The 19,047-nt window shown below is 40.0% G+C and overlaps 1 protein-coding gene across 4 annotated transcripts in view; it reads left to right on the forward strand.

Annotated features, from left to right (window-relative positions):
• PTPRE (protein tyrosine phosphatase receptor type E) overlaps positions 1–19,047 on the forward strand; it is a 118,129-nt gene that overhangs the window by 29,733 nt on the left and 69,349 nt on the right. The window contains exon 1 of one of the 4 annotated variants that reach the window (XM_069797218.1): positions 3,190–3,278. The exons of the other annotated variants lie outside the window; for them this stretch is intronic. The gene's annotated coding sequence lies outside the window, so the exon portion shown is untranslated. Of the gene's footprint in view, positions 1–3,189; positions 3,279–19,047 lie in introns of those variants that run through there. 4 annotated transcript variants of the gene reach the window in all.

The raw sequence follows: 19,047 nt of genomic DNA on the forward strand, positions 1-19,047 counted from the left end.
ATTCACCTGCTAGCAGGTCTTCACCCGTGTCCCGTGGTTAAAATACAATGAAGTCAAGAACTTCAGTTTTGTATTTTCCAAAAATGATCCTTTGGATTTATCCTCCATCGCAATGTTATTCTTAGTGATTACTGTTCATGAAATAAGGAGAAAAAAACCCCACAGTGTCTTGCTGTTCCACCTAACTTCATATTTTTTGTCATTACTTGTGAAGCAGAAGTTTTGCTTTGTTACTGAAGAATTGAGTTGTATGTTTAGAATATACTCCTTGCAGGTTCATCTTTCACTAGCAGAAAGGCACTTTAAAGAAGGCATTGCCTTATCTCAGTAACACATCTTGGAAAGTAATTTAGTGAGCAAATTGCCAGATAATTGCGTTGATCTGCTGTTGAGAAAAATGCTGAAAATGAACTGTTCTTAATCATGATATCAAAATACTGGTTCTGTTCTATTAATTAGCATGCTGTGAAATAGGATTTTTTTTTAAGGAAGCAACTTAAGCTGATCTGGTTTGCTTTTTATTTTTAGTTAATGCCTTTAGTTGGTTCTCTGAAAGAAATCTCTGTGCTTGTGTGTGTGAAAGAGAGAACAAAGCTTCTAGGATGTTGATGAATGAAAACACTAAAGATTTTTCCGTAAAAGAAATTTTGAGGTATACCTCAGGATTTTGTGTAGCTTTGCTGAAAGATTTTTCTCTTTCCTTCAACACCACTGTTTTCCTAAGAGTTGCTCACCAGTGACAGCATATGCTTTGCTTTTGAACCTGTTAGCAGCAAAACATCTGCATTAGTCTGTCATCATATGTCTGCATTTTCTTTCACTGACAGGTCAGAGAAAGTGATGACTGAACAGCCAGGAGATGCAGAAAGGCGAGGAGTTTGGCTCTTTCCATGAAGTTTTAAAGCTTTCTTGGCAGTTTTGGTGATGGCTGGAAAGTTTCTGTTCAGACATGAGGGGGGTTCATTTCATAGGATGTTTATGACTTAATTTGCTCTTCTCCCACAAATAGGCTTTGCTTTGTAGTCTTTACTTGGCCTGTGGACAAAAAGTCTCTTGGAAGCCAGTGTGTTTTGATTTTTTAATGTTGTTGGGTTTTGTTCTTGTTTTGAAGCGCTTTTTTGCAGAGTAGTATTGACCTAAGTTTAGTTACTGTCAATTTTGTTGATAATTGGACTTGGCTGTCTGCTCTCCAGCAATCTCTCTCTCTCTCTCTCTTTTTTTTTTTTAATATCTCTATGTAGCTTAGTTCTGTGATATCGCCAAAAAACTAAGACAGTGAAATAGGTGCAAAATCAGCTGGAGCCTGGAAATGAGTTACAATCCCATTATTTTGTCTCATTTATTTTTCAGCAACATGACTATGGTTCTTTGGTGGCCTTTCAGGAAAGGTATGCAGTACACTTGCGTATGAATGGAGGAGAATTGAGGATATGATTCCTTTTGTGAATTGCTCCAGTGCTACTTCTGATAAAGCTGAGTTAAGTTTTATGAGACAGCTAACTTGCACTAGGTTGTACATTAATGACTTCAGCTGGGACGGCAGATCATAAGCACAAAATACGCATGCCACAGGGCAGGTTTTTGTAGCTAATACCTGATGTGATGGGAAAGGAAGGGATATGTTTCAGAGACTGCAGAGCTGCTTGTAAATCCATTTCTCTCCATCACTGCAGTATGCCATATATAGGATGTATATATACATATTTTTTTTGCTGTTGAAAAGTGTGTGAGGTGGGGAGAAGCCCTCGACACCCCGGCAGTGCCTCCTCAGGTTGAGGTCTCCTGGGATAATCCTTACCACTGCAGGAGTGAGTGGTTCTGCCAGGCGTGCTTTGCTCAGGGCTATATGAGCAAATTATCCTCATTTTCTTCTCTTGATGGAAAGAGGTTGACTTGAACCTAGCAAAATCAGAGCTACCCGTTGTCGGTTTTGCAGCTGCCAGAAAGATTTCTCACCAGAAAATCAGTTCGGGCCTTCCATCTAATGAGGCTTCAAGTTCTTCATGAGTCTTCCTGAGACTTCATTAACTCAATCTGCTGCCTTTCTGAGTTTTCCACAATTAGCAATTGCTAACCATGTCTAAGAAAAAGACCTTGTTGTTGTTACGTGAACCACACAGTCCCACAAAGCATGTGGGTGAACTCCTACCTCTCCTCTTTCCACCACCCCGCTGAAAATGAGTGTGAGTTATACTGTCAGTTGTTGTGGCTTCCCAGAAAGTGATTTCCTTGCTTTTGTACGTCTAATAGGCTTTAATTTAGCTTTGCCAGCTCACTGAGTGTGACTCTTGGTTCTTTCAAATGCCTGTGAAAAGACAGTTCTCGGACCCTGCTGGACTCTGAAAACAGACTATAGTGAAAATTACCCTGACTTGGTGATAAAAACCTGGTTTACTTTTTCCAAAGGTACCTGCTGTCTCACGCTTATGCATCTTTTCAAACACAAAATTTCTCTCCTTTTTCCTTCTTGTGAGATGTTTCCCTACGTGGATGAAAAAATAAACTAGTTGGAGATGGGATTTTGAATTTAATCTCATGCAAATAGGTTGCAGGAACCCACTTTTGGGATCGAGGAACAGTGGCACCCGAGCGATGTGAGCAGTGCATCGAAGGCAGCTGTTAACTAGGTTTAAAGTTGAGCCCCAGTTTCCCAAGCTGGGTTTTCCCACGGCAGGGGGGAGGCAGCCAGCGTGGGAGCACGCTGACGGTGTGCTTGTAGGGAAGAGGGAAAATTGCAGAAAAAAAAAATTTCCTGCAGCTTCCCCTTCCCTCCTCCCCCAGTATCTGTGAGTAGGGTGTGATCAGACTGAGACTGTATATTGAATATTTTGTTTACCTGTACCACAAGTAGATTTTCTCTGTCATACATGGCCACGTTCTCAGTAGCTGCTCTGTTGAAAAAAGAGGGGACTTCACTTTGACACACCTTCAACCAGTCATTGATCAGCCTGAACGTTTCCTTTTCCAGTCACAGGAGGAAAATTTTGATGTTATAACGTGGCCAGAGCCTCTCCGGTTATTCCATTGAATCCACAGGATGAGCACTTATCACATGCTAAAGCCACAAGCAAAATATTCAGCAATCAGGGTTTCCATTACCAGGGTGGGACTATACAAACACACTGAATTTATTCTATAAAAAAGCTCACCCTTTTTTTGGCTGATATGTTCTGAAAGACGAGTTTGACAGACAGCAGCATTCAACTGATCTGAAAAAAATGGATCCCGTGGGGCAGTGGCGTTTGTTCTTCCACATCTCTGCGTCAGTTGGAAAGCAGGTAAATAAAAGGAAAATAAAAATAATCGGTTTGTATAATGCTGTTTAACAAAGCGTGCCTGTATTTCTAGATGTGTGTTGTCTTTGGGACCACAGAGGGGAAATACAGATGATGTGCGTCTCCTATTTTGTCATGCAGGGGTAAATCTGCCCAAATGCTGTGGAAGAGGGGGGCACGGCTGGGGGTGCAGGGAGGCAGCGAGGGACCGGCAGGGATGGGAGACGGGACTGGGACAGTGGAAACACGTCTAATATGCAGGTCTTGCTGAAACAGAACTTAACTAGTATGTTTAGATTAAAGGACTGAAAATGAACCGAAATTACTTTTAGTAGGTTGTCCATTGATTGACCTGAAATAATCTCTCCAGGAATATTAAATTAAAAAATTAGGGGTAGGACTATAGAACAGCAAAATATTAATGACTTGGGTGAAAAGAGTTGGAAATAAAATTTGGAGGATCTCCTTCTTTAGTCTCTTGGGCGTATATTTTGAACCCTAAAATGTACATGTGTGTCACTGGTCTCTGTGAAGCTGGTACTATGTCTTGGGGTTAAAAGTATGGGTGTGTATTTGTGCTTTGAGTGATTGTGGTCCAGAATGTACAGGGGAAAAAAACAGGATAATGTTCCCTGGACCAGGAAACACAGAAAACTAGGAAGGTATTTTAAATATTCACTGCTTTGAAAGATTCCTTGTTTTAGAGAAATTAATTTGTTACAATGTAGTAACCGATTATGCAAAATATAAGATGAAAATGCAAAACAAACAAAGAAAAGTAAAAATAATAGTACCTGTGCATTTTTAAATTATACTGCTTTCATACTGGAGATTTTGGTGATGCTATTTTAAACCTGTTTCATCAGAAAGGGTTATTAAAAGGAAGTAAGGTTGACTGGTTTAGTTTCATATCCTCTAAAGCTAAAAGTGTCATTTAAGTAATTTTAGGGTCTTTCTGTGTCTGACAGAAACTAAAATTAAGTGTTTATGTTTCTGTAGCCTAAGGCAATCTGAGCTCATCTGAAAGTTTTATAGTTGTCTTATTAAAAAGTTACTGTTTAATTAGCTATATCATACTGGCAGGGTATTTTTATTACATCAGAAGTAGTAATGGGAACAGACTATGATGCATAAAAAATCTGGCTCGATACTTGTAAAATTGCACTTCTAGTGAAAACTTCTAATTCCTTCCCATATGGAAAGAAAATTAATCTTCTGAAATGAGCCTTGAGGTATACGCTATCTATATGCTCGGTTGTTCTGCAGGTAAGTGGAAGTATGGAGGGGTGTGAATTTTGGAATAACAAACTGTGTAATATTCCCTGGTAAAAAGCCTGAGAGCAGCCATGCACTGTGCAAGCGTCGAGGTTGAATTAGCAACCCCAGTGTGTACATACGGGCTGTGTCTGGGACCTCGGGACCCCCCGGTGTCCCCGTGGTCCCTTGGGGAGGGACAGAGCTATTCCTGGGATCTACTGGTGCCTTGGCTTGTGCTTCTCCTGTGGTGTGAAATGTGCTTTTCGCCCATCCTTGCATTCTCCCCGCCAAACACACCCCTACTTGTATATTATCCTCAACGTGTAATGTCAAATAAGTGACCTAAATGTCACATAAGTGAATAACTGGATGCCAAGGCTGTCTGAAGTGCAGGGGAGTGCGTGTTTGTGCATCCTCCACGTGAGTCTGGGCTACCAGCAGGTTTCCAGTAAGCAGAAACAGATGGCTCGGGCAGACGCAGAGCTCTTGCCAGCTTCCTTTTTTCAGAGGACGCCATAGTAAACACTGGAGCAGGAAAAAAAAGTCAATTTTTATTAAAAAAAACCCAACCAAACAAACCAGAAAAACAAAAAACTGCCCTTTCAGAAAACAACTGCATTTACAATGGGAGGAGCTTTCCTACCCTGTTATTTTGGCAGATGCTGCTGGTGCTTGGCACCGAAGGGGATCAAGGGCAGGACATGTGCCTGCCAGACAGTACCAGGTTGTAGGCTCTGCTCTTGCTGTTGTCTGCTGTTGTGTTTGTGAAAATAAAGCTTGCAGATTTGGAACTGGGTGTCCTGTACAAATGCTGGATTTTTAATTTTTTTTTAAGTTAACATACTTCTTTACTTCCAAAATAGAAATGTAATTGTCTTTGATCTTAAGTCCAGGATACAGTCTCAGTTCAAAAAGCTGTTCCCATGGTAACTAGCCACATTTGACCAAGGGGTATTTTCCACCAAAAAAATATTTTTGGATGGAATAGGCCAGCATCTCTAAACATGATGGTCAAATCTACAACTTTGTTATGCGTTTCACTCTAAGGAGGTTCCAAATGGGACTGCCCTCTGTATTTTTCTACGCATGGTGTCTTAGAGACAGCTGTCAAGGGCTGGTGGGAAAACACTCTGCCTTTTTTTATACCTGTCCTCAAAGAAAAACATTCCTTTATGCAAAAATCCAACTTTCAGAGTAAGGAAGAGAAATAAATGTTTTTAGAAATCCTTGAAAAATTATGGGTTTGTGAGCTATAACACAATCTGCTGTAAATACCCTGAGCAGCACTCAAAACTTGCTTGTGCTAAACATTTCCCAAGAGTATGCTTCGAAATTATTGCTATTATTATTCTACTATTAATCACATACAGTTTTTCTTCTGTTCCTTAGTAAATATGTTCAAGAGTAGCAATTCTTTTTAATACCACATCTTGAAAAAAATTGATAAGAATTTGAATGCTAACTGGCTGTGGATGTTCACTGCTTTGCCAGGGGTTTAAGATACGTGTACATTTTATGAACAGTAATGCCATCAGGAATTCTGGTGACGATTTTAAAACACATTAAATAATAAAGTACCAGTTTATTCTGCAGGAAGTATGACAGTAAATGCATACTGCTGTTGACACCAGCTGTCATTGGAAAGCAAATATTCTTTAGGTTGTTTATTTGTAGGCAGCAGAAGTGATGACAGCAACCTATAGGAAAATCAATAGCTGGATTTTCCATCAGGCACTGCCTCTTGCCAAACTGCTACTCCTGAATGAAACCGCTTCGAATTAGAATATGTTTGTGCACTTCTTCGTTAATTAATGTTGTCGATATCCAAGCAGAAGAAAAAGGGGGTTGAGTATTAATAGCGGATGGGACAAATGGCAAATGTAAGAGTGAGGGCTGCTCGTGGCTGGGTCGTGGAGCATCAGTGTTTTGTACCCACAGCTGCAGCACGCCGGGGCATCCAGGAGGGTTTGCCTTCCTCACTGTCAGCCTTCGCTTGTGCTTTGGGGAAGAAGTCTCATCATCTTTTGATTTCTTTCTCATCGTATTTTCCCAGTTACTGTACATCTGCCAGTTCCTCTTTCTTACGAGTGATGCTTTCAACCTTACTTTATTGCTTGAAATTTACCGCTTGAAATTATCTGCTGATTAAACACTACATTGCCATTTTTTGATTGAAGTCCAGCCCCTGCCAATCTCTCTCTTGTCTCCTTCAAAAAAAAAAAAAAAAAAAAAAAGTTGAGAAGGGCTTGGGAGGACTTTATTCATGAATAAGCAATGGCACACTGAAGCCTTTTGGCCCCATCTGCTAATGCTGCTGTGGGGAGTTCTTGTACAGGCTGTAACTCCTCTTCCAACTTGAGTTGAAAACTGACTTTAAACCTCTGGTGCAGCGTGGTGTTCGTACCTGGTAAGGTCCCAGAGGAGCCACCAGCCTTCCTGCTGCTACCAGAGTTGCCCTGCTTTCTGTGCTGGACTTTTCCTTTGGTGGGTTTTCCTGATTTTGCTTAAATACACACAATTACATTTGTATCTCAGAAACCATCTGGCATCCCTCTGCTCCCATCCAGTGCAAGTTTTTCCTTCTCTTAGTCTTGTTTACATGTGTTGGAAGTGCATTTTTCTCTTTTCTTCCACCCACTCACTCCCTTCAATCCATATTTGAAACAAGTGAGGCAATGGTTTACTGCACTAAGGGTCAGGCAAAAAAGGGACTATAGCAAAAGGAAGGAAGAACTGTTATTAATTGTGGAAAACAAGCGCTTCTTCAAGTTAATTGAGGTGTAAATGAACTTGTTGCACACATTAGCATGAGTGAAACTGAATACGCTATTTGGTAATTGCAGTGAGGGCAAGAAACTCCCTAGATCCAGACTACTTCAGATATTTTTAGTTGTTCCTTTAGTCATCAGCTTCCACTTTTGTCTGTTCCAGGCACCGGTGGGAAAATACAGCAGCTCCTTTATCCAGAAGGGTCACGCTGTTCTGAGGAGAGACTATTTCTTTCACTTCTTTTTTTGCATAAAGGGAAAATGCAGGGTTTTGAGCTTTTCAATTATTCTGGTGAATACTTATTCCCATCACCAAACTGTAATGTTTCTTTCTCAAAGTGTCAACTTTTTGAGGATTACTGGATAGGTGTTAAGCAGGTCTGAGTTTCTGAGTTGAAGTAGCAAACCATTGTTCATGATAAGCAGCTGAATGTTTCCTCTAATTAATTATCTTCCATCTGAACTGCAGCTTTGGGCAAAACATGAAGTAGCACATCTGGAGATGGGCCTCCATCATCTAGCAGTCTGCTGGGTTTTGTACTGAATTGGGTAGCTATCAAAAGTCTGGGCAAGCTAAATAATTCTTGGCAATTTTCAGTGAATGATGGAATTGCTTTAAAATGACTTCACTTTAAAAACTTGACTGGGTCAGGCCAAGTGTTATATCCAAGAACTGGCTGGTTTATGGGTCTCTGTGTGGTTCTGCCTTCTTGTGTGTCTCTTAAATGCACTAAATGAAGCAATTAAATCAGGGGGGGAAGGTGTATAGTGAAAATGTATAAAAAGGTTGTAACACCCCTCCTTAGCGTCTGTCTGTCTTGAAGGACATTCTGCTAATTCTTGAGGAGTCTTGTCAGCTGGAGGCAGGAATACGGTGCTTTCCTGGAGATGATGCTGTTGACGTGAGTGTAGAGGGGATTATCCGGAGGAGGGAAGAGGTTGCTGAGAGCATCCGCAGACAGGAGGGAAGGTTGGGTTGACCTTCCTTTTCCCTCTGTTGTTGACTTGGACTGTACTCGTCTGTGTCATGTTAGTTGCTGTGGTGGTGGTGGCCTGAGTGAACTTCTACCGTGAATTCTGCTCATCAGAAGAGTTTGATTCAAAGAGCAGTTGTATGCCACAGGGTTTTGTAGCGCCTTAAATCTACAGGTCAATGTTAAAGTGATGAAGAAGAAATTCAGTATTTTAGCAGAAAGTCTCAGGAGCTTGGACTCTGATGGGGTCAGTGTATCAGGGCTGAAGCTCTCCCTAGCTGAAGACCTATATTGTACTGTGGCTTATCCACAGTACAATAATCTTTATCATTTTTAAAGAACTTTGCTGTTTTTCTCCACGTAAAATTTTTCAAAATAGTTTGAGGTTGCTATACCAGTTAAACCCATACTGACTATGATCAGAAATGAATGGGAGCAAACATCAGTCACAGCTAAACCTGTGCTGGAATGGAGTGAGAAAATGGCAGAAACAGAAACTCACTGTTTCCCATGTCAAGGTGCAGCAATAATTGAATATAGTCAACTGCAGTCCAAGATCTAAAGCAAACTTCACAGCTGGCAGGCAAAGCTGGGATGAAAAGGGGAATCTCATGCACAGAATAATGTACATAAGGGCATGTTGAAATAGTATAAAGAAAGTCTGGAGGAAGCAGAACCTTTTGTTTTCCTTTGCTCTTAGCCTATGGGGTTAGAAAAGACCTTGGTATGATAAACTAGGGAATATCTACCTTTCAGGTGGTTATTCACGATGATAGTCTTGTACAGTGTTTGTCTCCTTCAGAAAAGTAGCTGTAATGTCAACATGATGTTCATTGAGGTGGACGCTTAATGTATGGGGACACTAACTTCAGTTGTGCACAGCTGAAATACAAAATAAAAAATATTACTGTTATTACAAAATAACTGTTCGGGCTTCACTGTCTGGATTGGCAGTATTTGAACATATGTTTGCTGTCAGCTTGGCTTGCAGATAAAAACCTTAACGTTTCAAACAAACCGACTCTTGTGGGCCATTTATGTTAAGGGGAGGTGTAGCAGCCCCGAGAGCCTTGTCTGCGGTTGGGTTCAGCAGTGCTATTCTTGTTTCAGTGCTGGGGATTCCTTTTGCTTTCGCTTCATTAGTATTTTCCCAATAACACTTGTTATACCCCATGATTACCAGTATATACTTATATAGTAAGTTTATATATTATTATGTAATTATTTGGATTACTGCTATATGACCTGGTTTGCTAAGCATGCTGCTTTAGTCATCGTGCTAAGGCGCCGAAGTTGCCTTGCTCGGCAAGACGAGGGGGGGGGTTATGCTGAAGCCCAGCCGGCATCATGCTGACAGTGCTGGATGTGCAGGATAACCTAAATACACAGTTTTAGCCAGCTTCAACTGAATTGATTTGATGTCTTTTTTTAAACGTGAGCAGTAAAAGGAAAGGAGGCAGCTTTTTTTGTTAATTTTTATTTTCAATCTGTCTGCTAAACCCCCTCACGTTTGTTTTCGAAGGGTATTACATTAAACAGTCCAGTTTGCTGTTATGTGGCAGATTGGTACAAGTGCACATTGCTGTGAGGAACTGCAAACCAGTTCATTAAGACTATACAATCAGGTTTAAAATCATTAGATATTCTCCCAATGACTCTAGTGGTGTCATATGATTTCTCATTATTATGAAAGGAAGAGAATAAAATGAAAACCACAGCTTGTTGGGGGCTTTTTGTTTTGTTGGGTTTTTTTGACTTGTAAATTTGTAAGGATGTCCTGGTACACAATTATTTTAAGTTTGGCATCAGGAATTGTTGGAGAAGTTAGTGCTTACTCTGACTTTCCTTAATTTAATAAATATTTTCTATTGAAAAGGTATGACTCTGGGATGTAAACTAGTTTGAAGTGTATTTTCATTTTGGACTTTATAGTCTGAAAGACAAATAATTTGTAAATGGGGGGTGGAAATGTATATGTACGTATATACAGACCACGGATCTCAGCACAGTTGTACTTGCAGGGGGAGAAAAAGTCATTGCAGCCTCATTATCTGTTGTCCCCCGAAGATCCACCTTCTCCCCTGCGATAGCTCCTTGAGGAAACGACAGACCTTGCATTTGGGGACTGGGGGGTGTTGCCGAAGGGATGCAGCCCTTTCCTCTGCAGAACAAGCCGCTGTCGGGATGATGCAGAGGTTTGCCCCGGCTGTGATTTGTAACCTGCAGTTTGCTGCTCTCGCCAAATATTCCCATTTAAGAGCGGATAAACCTGTCAGTAGATCAGACTGCGGTCTGCTCATTTCTCTTCCATGGAGGATAAAGTGTGTTTTGAGAGTGCCAACCCACGCTTTACTCTTCCAGGAGTGAAGACGAATGTAGCCAGCTTATATGAGGCTTTACTTCTCCCGAGTAAAGCACTGTGGGTGATGGGACTTTGTACCTTTGTCTGCCAGAATTTATGAGTTGAAGCTTGTCCTACACGAGATGTCTTAGAAATGGTGTGGTTCAAAGTTTTCTGAAAGGAGAAAACGTGCTGCTTAGGGTGCGCCAAAAGCAAGCCTGACTGGAAGTTAATGTAATGTGAATAATGTGAATAAATGCATCTCTTGTTCCGATTCAGCAGTAACTTTGCTGGAATAAATGGAGAATGTTCTTGAGTAAATATTTTACCACGTCCAAGTTGTGCAGAACAACAGGAGCGATGCAGACCTTGTCAGTGGGGAACTAGAGGATAAGAAGTGAACGGAGGTTAGTTTCACCTCTTTAGAGGTTTAGGAAAATGTTCCTACTCGGAGCCTACGTGAAGCCACTGGAGAGAAACCTCCAGGCACCCCGTGCTGCAGGGACAGAGGTTTCTGCTTGGCGGCATTTCCTCTGCCGTTCATGCGTTGGCTCCTGGCAGCACCTGTACCACCAGTCGGTTGTAGCTCTGTGGTCCTGCCCTGAACGCCCCAGCAAAAGACAGCGGTTTGCTTTTACATTGAGTGGACAGACTAGCGAGGGAGCTGTACCCCACCGAGCAAAGGGCTCCTCTCCCCAGTTTGTACCATGACCAGGTGGGAAGCTACAGAAGCCCATAGCAGCTATGCTGCGACATCACCATGGCAACCAGCGAAAATAAGGGCCCCTTCTGGGAAAACGAGAGATTTCAAATTTTGTTGCAGCCAAGAATTATTACTAGTGTCTGATTGCAGCGCTAGCACATCCTTGTTTCAGAGTTTCTCGTCAATAAAAACAAATGGCAATGGCTATTTCTTTAATGCTCGGGTGAAGGTACTTGCAAGCCTGTACTGTTGGCTCAAGAAAAAATAAATGTCATTAAGCCCAAAATATAGAAGAAATACTGTAGTAATTACATTTATAAATCTACTAAGTGCAAGATTAAAAACTAAAAAAATATCAACAACAAAGTCCGCTACAGTCGTCAGTTCTGTGTGTAGCCCCCATGAAATGTGTGTACGTACGTGTATAAGGCTGTGTATAAAATTAGAACACCTTGCTTCTGTAAGGGAAGTTTAAGGTCTAGTTTTTTGGTTTTATTTTAAGACATTGGCGGAAGTAGCCATGCATCCAGTCATTTGTGAGAACCCTGTTTTTAATATTGGGGTCCTTGGCTGGTTCTCAAGGTACCAGTTTGCTCTAGTTCTTTAAACACAAATATCTGAAATTGTTGTTTTCTGGATTTAGGGTTGTTTTTTTTTTAACCAGGAAGTTACTAAATTATTTAAACTATTTAACAAAACTCAAAAACATGTAAATAAAAATGGGGAATTTGATAATTACAGAAGCAGTGTGCTGTTGAGTCAGGCTTATTTTGCATAGAATTACCATTTCATGTCCTCTTTAGCTAAGAAACTGAACTATGTAAGAAAATACCATATGATATTACATATGGCATTTTAATAACACCTATTTTACATAGCTTCTGCTTAGCCTAACCAATAAATATGAAATGTAAAATTTCAAAGACATCTTCCCATTTCTAATGGAAAGTCAAGGTTGCTTGGCAAGTTAGACCATGCTTCCTTTTTTTTCATTTTTTTTCTTTTTTCTTTTTATTTTAATTTTTCTTTGAGCAGAGGGCTGAGTCTTGTGCAATTGGAGGACTATTGCCCCATCACCGTGGTTGTTCGTTCATCAGCTCTTCCCAAGCCTGGTCGCCGTGCTGTGCCCGCAAGCAGCAGGGCTGTGCTGGGGTGACCTCCTTCCTTCTCTTCCTCCTTTAATCACAGTGACAGCTCCTTCTTAAACACGGGTTCAAGTGAAGATTAGGGATCTTTTCATGTTATTTCTGGCTCCTGCATTTTAACTATTGATCCATGTTGATAAGGGAAGGAAGAAAGAAGGAGAGTGGATGAAAGCCTGCAGCCAGCAAATGGAGAAGGCATAGGAGACAGGAATGATATATAAAGATACTAACCTGCTTGGATTTCTGTGTGTCTATTATGAATGACAGCTTAGGTATTTTAACCGATAAAACTGGCTTTTATTCTAGTTCATAATGTTGGTGCTGGGAAATTCATGGGTCTCCCAATAATAGTACCCACTGGTCTGGATGGTTGGAGTCTTGGGTTTATTTTCTGGCTTTACACAAACTACTTGCATGTTTTGGTTTGAAAGCCTAAAGCCATACATTTTTAGGTACTTCAAGGCACTGAAAGTTGCCCAATGAAACTTTCCAAAGTTATCGAGGCACCAGACTTCACATCCAAGATACGGGATTTTTACCTTTCCACAATTACCCTTATACCTGATTTGAAGACCTGATATGCTATCTTACTGACAGTTATGATATATAGGAGTAAATATGAACTGTTCTTAAATTATAGATATGGATACTGTGATTTTATCTGTGGGAAAGCTACTTTTCTCATAGAAACTTTAGACTTTAAGGGAACTTGCTGAAATATTTTTAGCCATCTACATAATTTGGGAAGTACTGCTTCCGCTGTAGCATATAAAAAGAGTTTCTAAGATTTACTATGAATTCAAGAAGACAATGAGCAATCATTACTCAGAAAAAAATACTAACTTTTTTTCATAAGTGTAATCTTATTAGCTTATTTTCAAGAAATACCTTTCAGTCCATTAAATCTGCCTTTCCTAAGGTGGAGAACCTGGAGTTGGCAATAAAGACCTGACCTCTACCCCTCTCCTCCAATTATTAATGTTTGAAGCCTGTGATGGTTTTCCTCTGTTTGTTTATTTGTGGAAAAAAGTTGACAGTGGGATAGATCAGCTCCATATGCCATTTCCTTCCTGAGAAAGTAGAATGGTTTTTTTCTGAATGTATAGATGGACGAGTATTGACTATACATCATTTTGATCATTCAAACCTATTACTTTAAAAATTATCATTGCTACTGTGATATTAAAACCAGGAATTAAGTCGCCTTTATTGCAAAGTAAACAGTCACTTAAAACAAATATTGACAATTAAAGAATATTTAAAAATACAGAATCAGAAGATCCTAGGTTTGATAAAACAGTGGTTTGACTGAGTGATACGTAATTTGTGGATCTCATGCTCAGCTGCAGAGATTCAGCCTTGAGTATTACTTGGGCAAGTAATACATAGGTAAATAAGACCTTTTCCTTTTTTAATCAAAAGTCAATATGGTTGAACTCTGCCCAGCGTTCCCATTTGCAGTCCAGTATAGTTCCCTGTCATTAAGAGATAGAGAAGAATCTCTGGCCATGCTTCTAAAAAAAAGTTATTTAATGATTACTGTAATCTTAGGTTGTACTGCATTTGAACAAGCAAGTCTCCAAGGACACTTTACAAGTATGTTAGCGGTAGATATCAGACTTTGCTTGAGTGTTTGAAGTTATATTTTTTTCAAAGATCTGTTCCCAAGTTATATCAAAACAGAACATTTTCAGATGATCTTGAACATTTCTGAGAATGCTCTGTGAAATTGCGGTCGAGTCCTCAGAATTATTCTAGATTATCACATTACTGATGAGACCATAAAAAATACATGTCTAAAATAGCCCCAAAGAAGACTTAAAGATAATTTTAATGCTTTTGGCTTAAATTTCAAGGGCTTTGCTGGGTTTGCATGAAGAATTTCAATAAACATGTATTGGCCGTATTAGCTTAAGTGGTTAGAAAAACATAGTGATGGGAATGGATCGTAATCCTTTGGTTAACAAGAATGGAATAGAAAAGTATTATAGGCTTATTGCTTCCATTGTCAGTAGCATATGCTTATTAGGCTGCTTTTCACAATATGATACAGTCTTTCCCCTAAGTCGATGTATGTATTGTATGTAGGGAATCTCTATTTTTGGGTATATCTAAGTACATTCCAGCAGATGCATTCAAAAATTCTGCACAGCTGCCATTTTCTGAAGTTATTCATAATTAAAAGAATATAATTAAGTAATTTAAATGTGATCACAAGGAAAATAATTTTTGTACGGTATATTTACTCTCTAGTCCGACTTCAGCGTGGGCTGCAAAGCTATTCTGCAATGCAAATAAATATTCAAGTGTTTTCTGTTCGAACTACCTGGAGATAGCCACATACGTTCCTTGGAAAGCAACGGATTGCCTGGATCAAAGTTTTTGTCCTCAGTTAAAACATGATCCTTTACCTTTTCCCCAGGTTTCTTTGGTGCCTTGCTTTTCTTCTGTGTGTGATGCTGCCTTATTACCAGATAAAAACTGGCTTACTTTCAGATAAACAATGTATTTCGTGTTGATTAAAAGGAATTAAACATTATAGGTGCATAAAGACAAGTAGAAATCCTGAAAATGTCTTGGAAATCAGTGTTCGTGTATCATGAAAGTATTCTTTGACAGTTATTTATATATAAAGACTCATTGTTTTCTAAGCAGTTTTCATTTTGATGAAGAAATGAGGCATAAAGCTGTACTTTCAGACCCATATATGCATTTTAGGAATGACGTGTGAACATTCTGCTTTTTCAGGGGTTATAGCAAAGTTGAGTACAGCACATTGCAGTTCAAACCACTGGTGCGCTAGGTGTTGCAGCTGTTACATTTTGGGGGCTCTTTATCTTCTTTGGGTTTATTTTTGTGTATTTGAAATACTAATCCTTGCCTTTTGAGGCAATCTCTTAGAATTACTGAAGTGATAAATTTTTCTTGGAATCATCTATTTAGCAAGCTCAAATGCAAAGAAACTAAACTGAAGGTTTATCATTTATCACTTATCACTGTAGTTCTGATTGTAGAAAAAATGTTAGCACCAAGTGCCATAGATACACTTTTAGGAGAAGGATCTAAGTTTCACTTTAGGAGGTCATTATGTGTATTGTACTGTTGTTCAGTTTTCTGAGCCAACGGGATATAAATATCTCAGAAGGAAAATAAAGGTCAAGAGTAAACCTCTCATATCAAAGGAGGCTATCCAGCATCTTCCAGCATTCATTCTGCTAATCTCGGTGAGACAAACGTATTTTTTTCTTTCATTATGCAAACAAACCAACCAAAAAAAAGTCTCTGAATTCACTGGGGCTAGGAATAGCAAAAAGTGGGAAGTTAGGAAATGGGTGGGTTGAGGAGTGTCAGGGATGTAGGGGTGGTACAGCCCTGGGGCAAGAACAGTGAGTGACACTGGATCCTTATGCTGGATTTTCCTGGGAAGGGTTTTTAAGCTATGCTCTTTGATACAGCTGTAAATGTAAGTGAGAATGTGCCATGTTTAAATGTTTTTTTTCTGCAGATAACTTCCAAGGAAGCTAAAAATGTTATGACACTCACATATTTATAACTGCAGTGGAAGGAGCTTGTTTTCTAAATATAGTGATGATATTTAATTTATAATTCTCTCCTCTCCTTTGGTGCAAGAAAAGCTCACTCTCCTGCTCAAGTTTCTGAGTTGGTGAATGTGACTACTGAATGTGTAGGCAGCAGTGGAAATAATTTGTAGACATGGAGGCTATACGTAAATTTTCTATGCTGTTCTCCTACCCTGTGATTCTGAGGCTGGGCAACAGGGCAGGGCACACCCTTGCCCAGTTTGCCACCAGCCACCAACTGGAAGGGTGGCTGGTAGACCTGACGGCTGTGCTGCCGTCCAGAGGGACCTGGACCCGCTGGAGATGTGGACCAGCAGGAGCCTGGTGAAGCTCAACAGAGACATGCCAAGTCCTGCTCCTGGGGAGGAATCCCGCCTGCAGGAAGGCAGCTGGAGGAATGCCACTGCCTGTGTAAATCAGCTTTAGGATCTAACTTTTGAAAGCTGCCCTTTGGTCGACTAACATTATGCATACTTGGCTTTAGCCCTGTGCTGTGCGTTAGCATTTTAATCTGAGTTTTTTAAACAGGAGCTCTTGCAGAAATAGCTGGCATTTAAAACTTGGCTGTGTGTATGCAAATACTGATTGTGGCTTAATGACTTCGCTCATTTTGAATAAATCAGGTTGTGATTTTTTTTAAATTTTTTTTTTTTAGTGATTTAAAACCTGCAAGCAGAACATATGCGTGCAGTATGCTGCTTCTGTGTTTGAGTTGGAAGTAAAACCTGTGGGGAGGTCGGTGGTCATAAACTGCAAGGTCTGCTGTTGTCCAGGGGAAACCTTTTCCGTCCCCCAGCAAACTCCTTTTGTTTTCTTGACATCTCTTGGACTGACTGGTCCAGCAGTGCTGTAGGATGGCAGTCGCGCAAAGATGAATGTAAATGTTGAAATGCCCGTAAGTGCTATAGGTTGGCTTTGCTGTCAATGCTTATGATTGCTCTTCCTGGCTTTCTTGTTAATAGATTCATGCATTTCAGACAATTTACACCCTTTGGCACAATTTTGTCCTTTATGGATGCATAACATAGTAGGCTGAAACACTGAATAGTCAAAAGTAAGAGATCACATGGCAATCAACATTTTGGAAGCAGGTCTAAAATAGATGAAGTATGCTCTTTTCTGAATATTCAGACAATACAAGCCTTGTGAAGGTTGTGCAGTTATCTTACATATTTATGAGAAGATAGCCTGCCCTTGCTAAAGCAGCGTACGGTAGGACTTGGGTAGCTGTGAGGTCTCTGGCACCTAATCAGATCTCACAAACATAAAATTTGTGGCATAAATATGTTGTTTCAAGCAGCAGCGAGTAACACGGACTACTTTCCTTAAGGTTTTCAAGAAGAACCGTGTTACAGAAGTTGCAGTATTATTAGTTTACAATAAATATCACAGTTGACCAGAAAACCTATTTCTGTATTGAAGATTGCTATTTATATTTAGGTAGCATTGAAGGGAGACAAATCCTGATGTAATTATTTAGTGAAGCCATCGGAACAAAATAAATAATATGACCTTGGTTGCGTGATCTAATGATACATTTTCTTAAAAGATGCAGCAGCTGCACTGCAGGGAGATTCCTGTATTTTAGGTAAGTAGCACAGTTTTTGGAGAAGGCAGGGAAGCCGCTGACCTAAATACATGTTTATCTGAGAACTATTCCATTACAGGGAGGTTTTTAAATAAAAGTGATTTTAATCTTAGTCCTCTAAATCAGCAGGGGTTTGGAGATTTTTGAGGTTACAGGACCCGATAAATTTGCATGGACTTTTCTTGAGTTATTCTGTGTATATTACACAGTTTCTTTAGTAATCTTGCAATTTATCATTGTCTTGGATGTTCATATATTAGTAATGTGAACTTAGCGTGAAGGTATAGAACAGACTTAAAGTGCACCGTGTTAGACTGAATATTATACCTAATTTTCATTAATTTTTTTGAATAGATATTTCAGAGGGGATGATTTCCTGGCTGTAACAGTTCAAATTTCTTTAAGGCTCTGAAGGACTAGGTAGAGAAACATTTTTCTTTACTCATGAGATGCTGTCAATAATTTTTATATGCTATGAACAGTGATTCCCCCCTGCCTCCCCGATGCTCTCACATTTGTAAGTGGCATCTCTAATGCACTAAAGAGTCTGCAGACGTACCCTCTGGTGTGTATTTCATTTTTCTTCCACTTGAACTCGCTTGCTGCTGCCTGCCAGCCGCTCTCTCCGGTACGAGCTCCGTAACCTGCCTTTCCCCAGCAGACCCTGTGACTCCTGGCTTGTGGTTTGCAGAAGTCGAGGTGATCGGGGAGGTAGAGGAGGCTGGAAAGGAGGGGGCAGAGCAGCGATGGGTGTGTTTGCAAAGGCTTTGTTTCTTCTGCAAAACTACAATAAAAAAAATAAGAACATCAGCTGGGGAGTCTGTCATTGCCTGCTCCTTCCCTGAGCATGAAGAACCATTTGTTGTACAGGGCATGGCTGTAGGATGCTGTTAATAAAATATCTGTGAAGATGAAAATCAAATTAAATAATAAATTCAGTAAACTGTACTGCCTGCAAAGACTTTTTCAGCCATCAAGGACGAAAAGAGGCATCTTGGAGGCAGAGTAACTTTTTTTTTTTTTTTTTTACTTTAAGCATGAATTGAGTGGAAAGGAGCAGAGGGATGTGTAAGGCAGAAACTTTGACTGTCACAAGGCATCCTATCATCCTGCAGGTGTATGGAGAAGAGGTGTATATTTGGGGACAGAAGTTTTGTCACGTCACCTCAAGGAGAAAAAGGAAAAACAATGCAGCCGTCAGCCCTTATTTAAGGAAAGCTTTCTGTTGACTTGCATAAGAAATGGAATTTAGGCTGTACTCCGCAGTGCAAACACTAAGAGCTGCTCACAGATACCAGGAGTCACAACCCTAATTTTTGCAAATATAATAACTGTAGCACACTATATAGCATGTGTTTTACTGCTCAGCTTTGTTTTCGATTAATTACTAAGTGGTTAATTTCTTGCAGATCAGA

The sequence above is a fragment of the Haliaeetus albicilla genome, chromosome 11 (assembly GCF_947461875.1).
Source record: "Haliaeetus albicilla chromosome 11, bHalAlb1.1, whole genome shotgun sequence".
Classification (NCBI taxonomy): Eukaryota; Metazoa; Chordata; class Aves; order Accipitriformes; family Accipitridae; genus Haliaeetus; species Haliaeetus albicilla.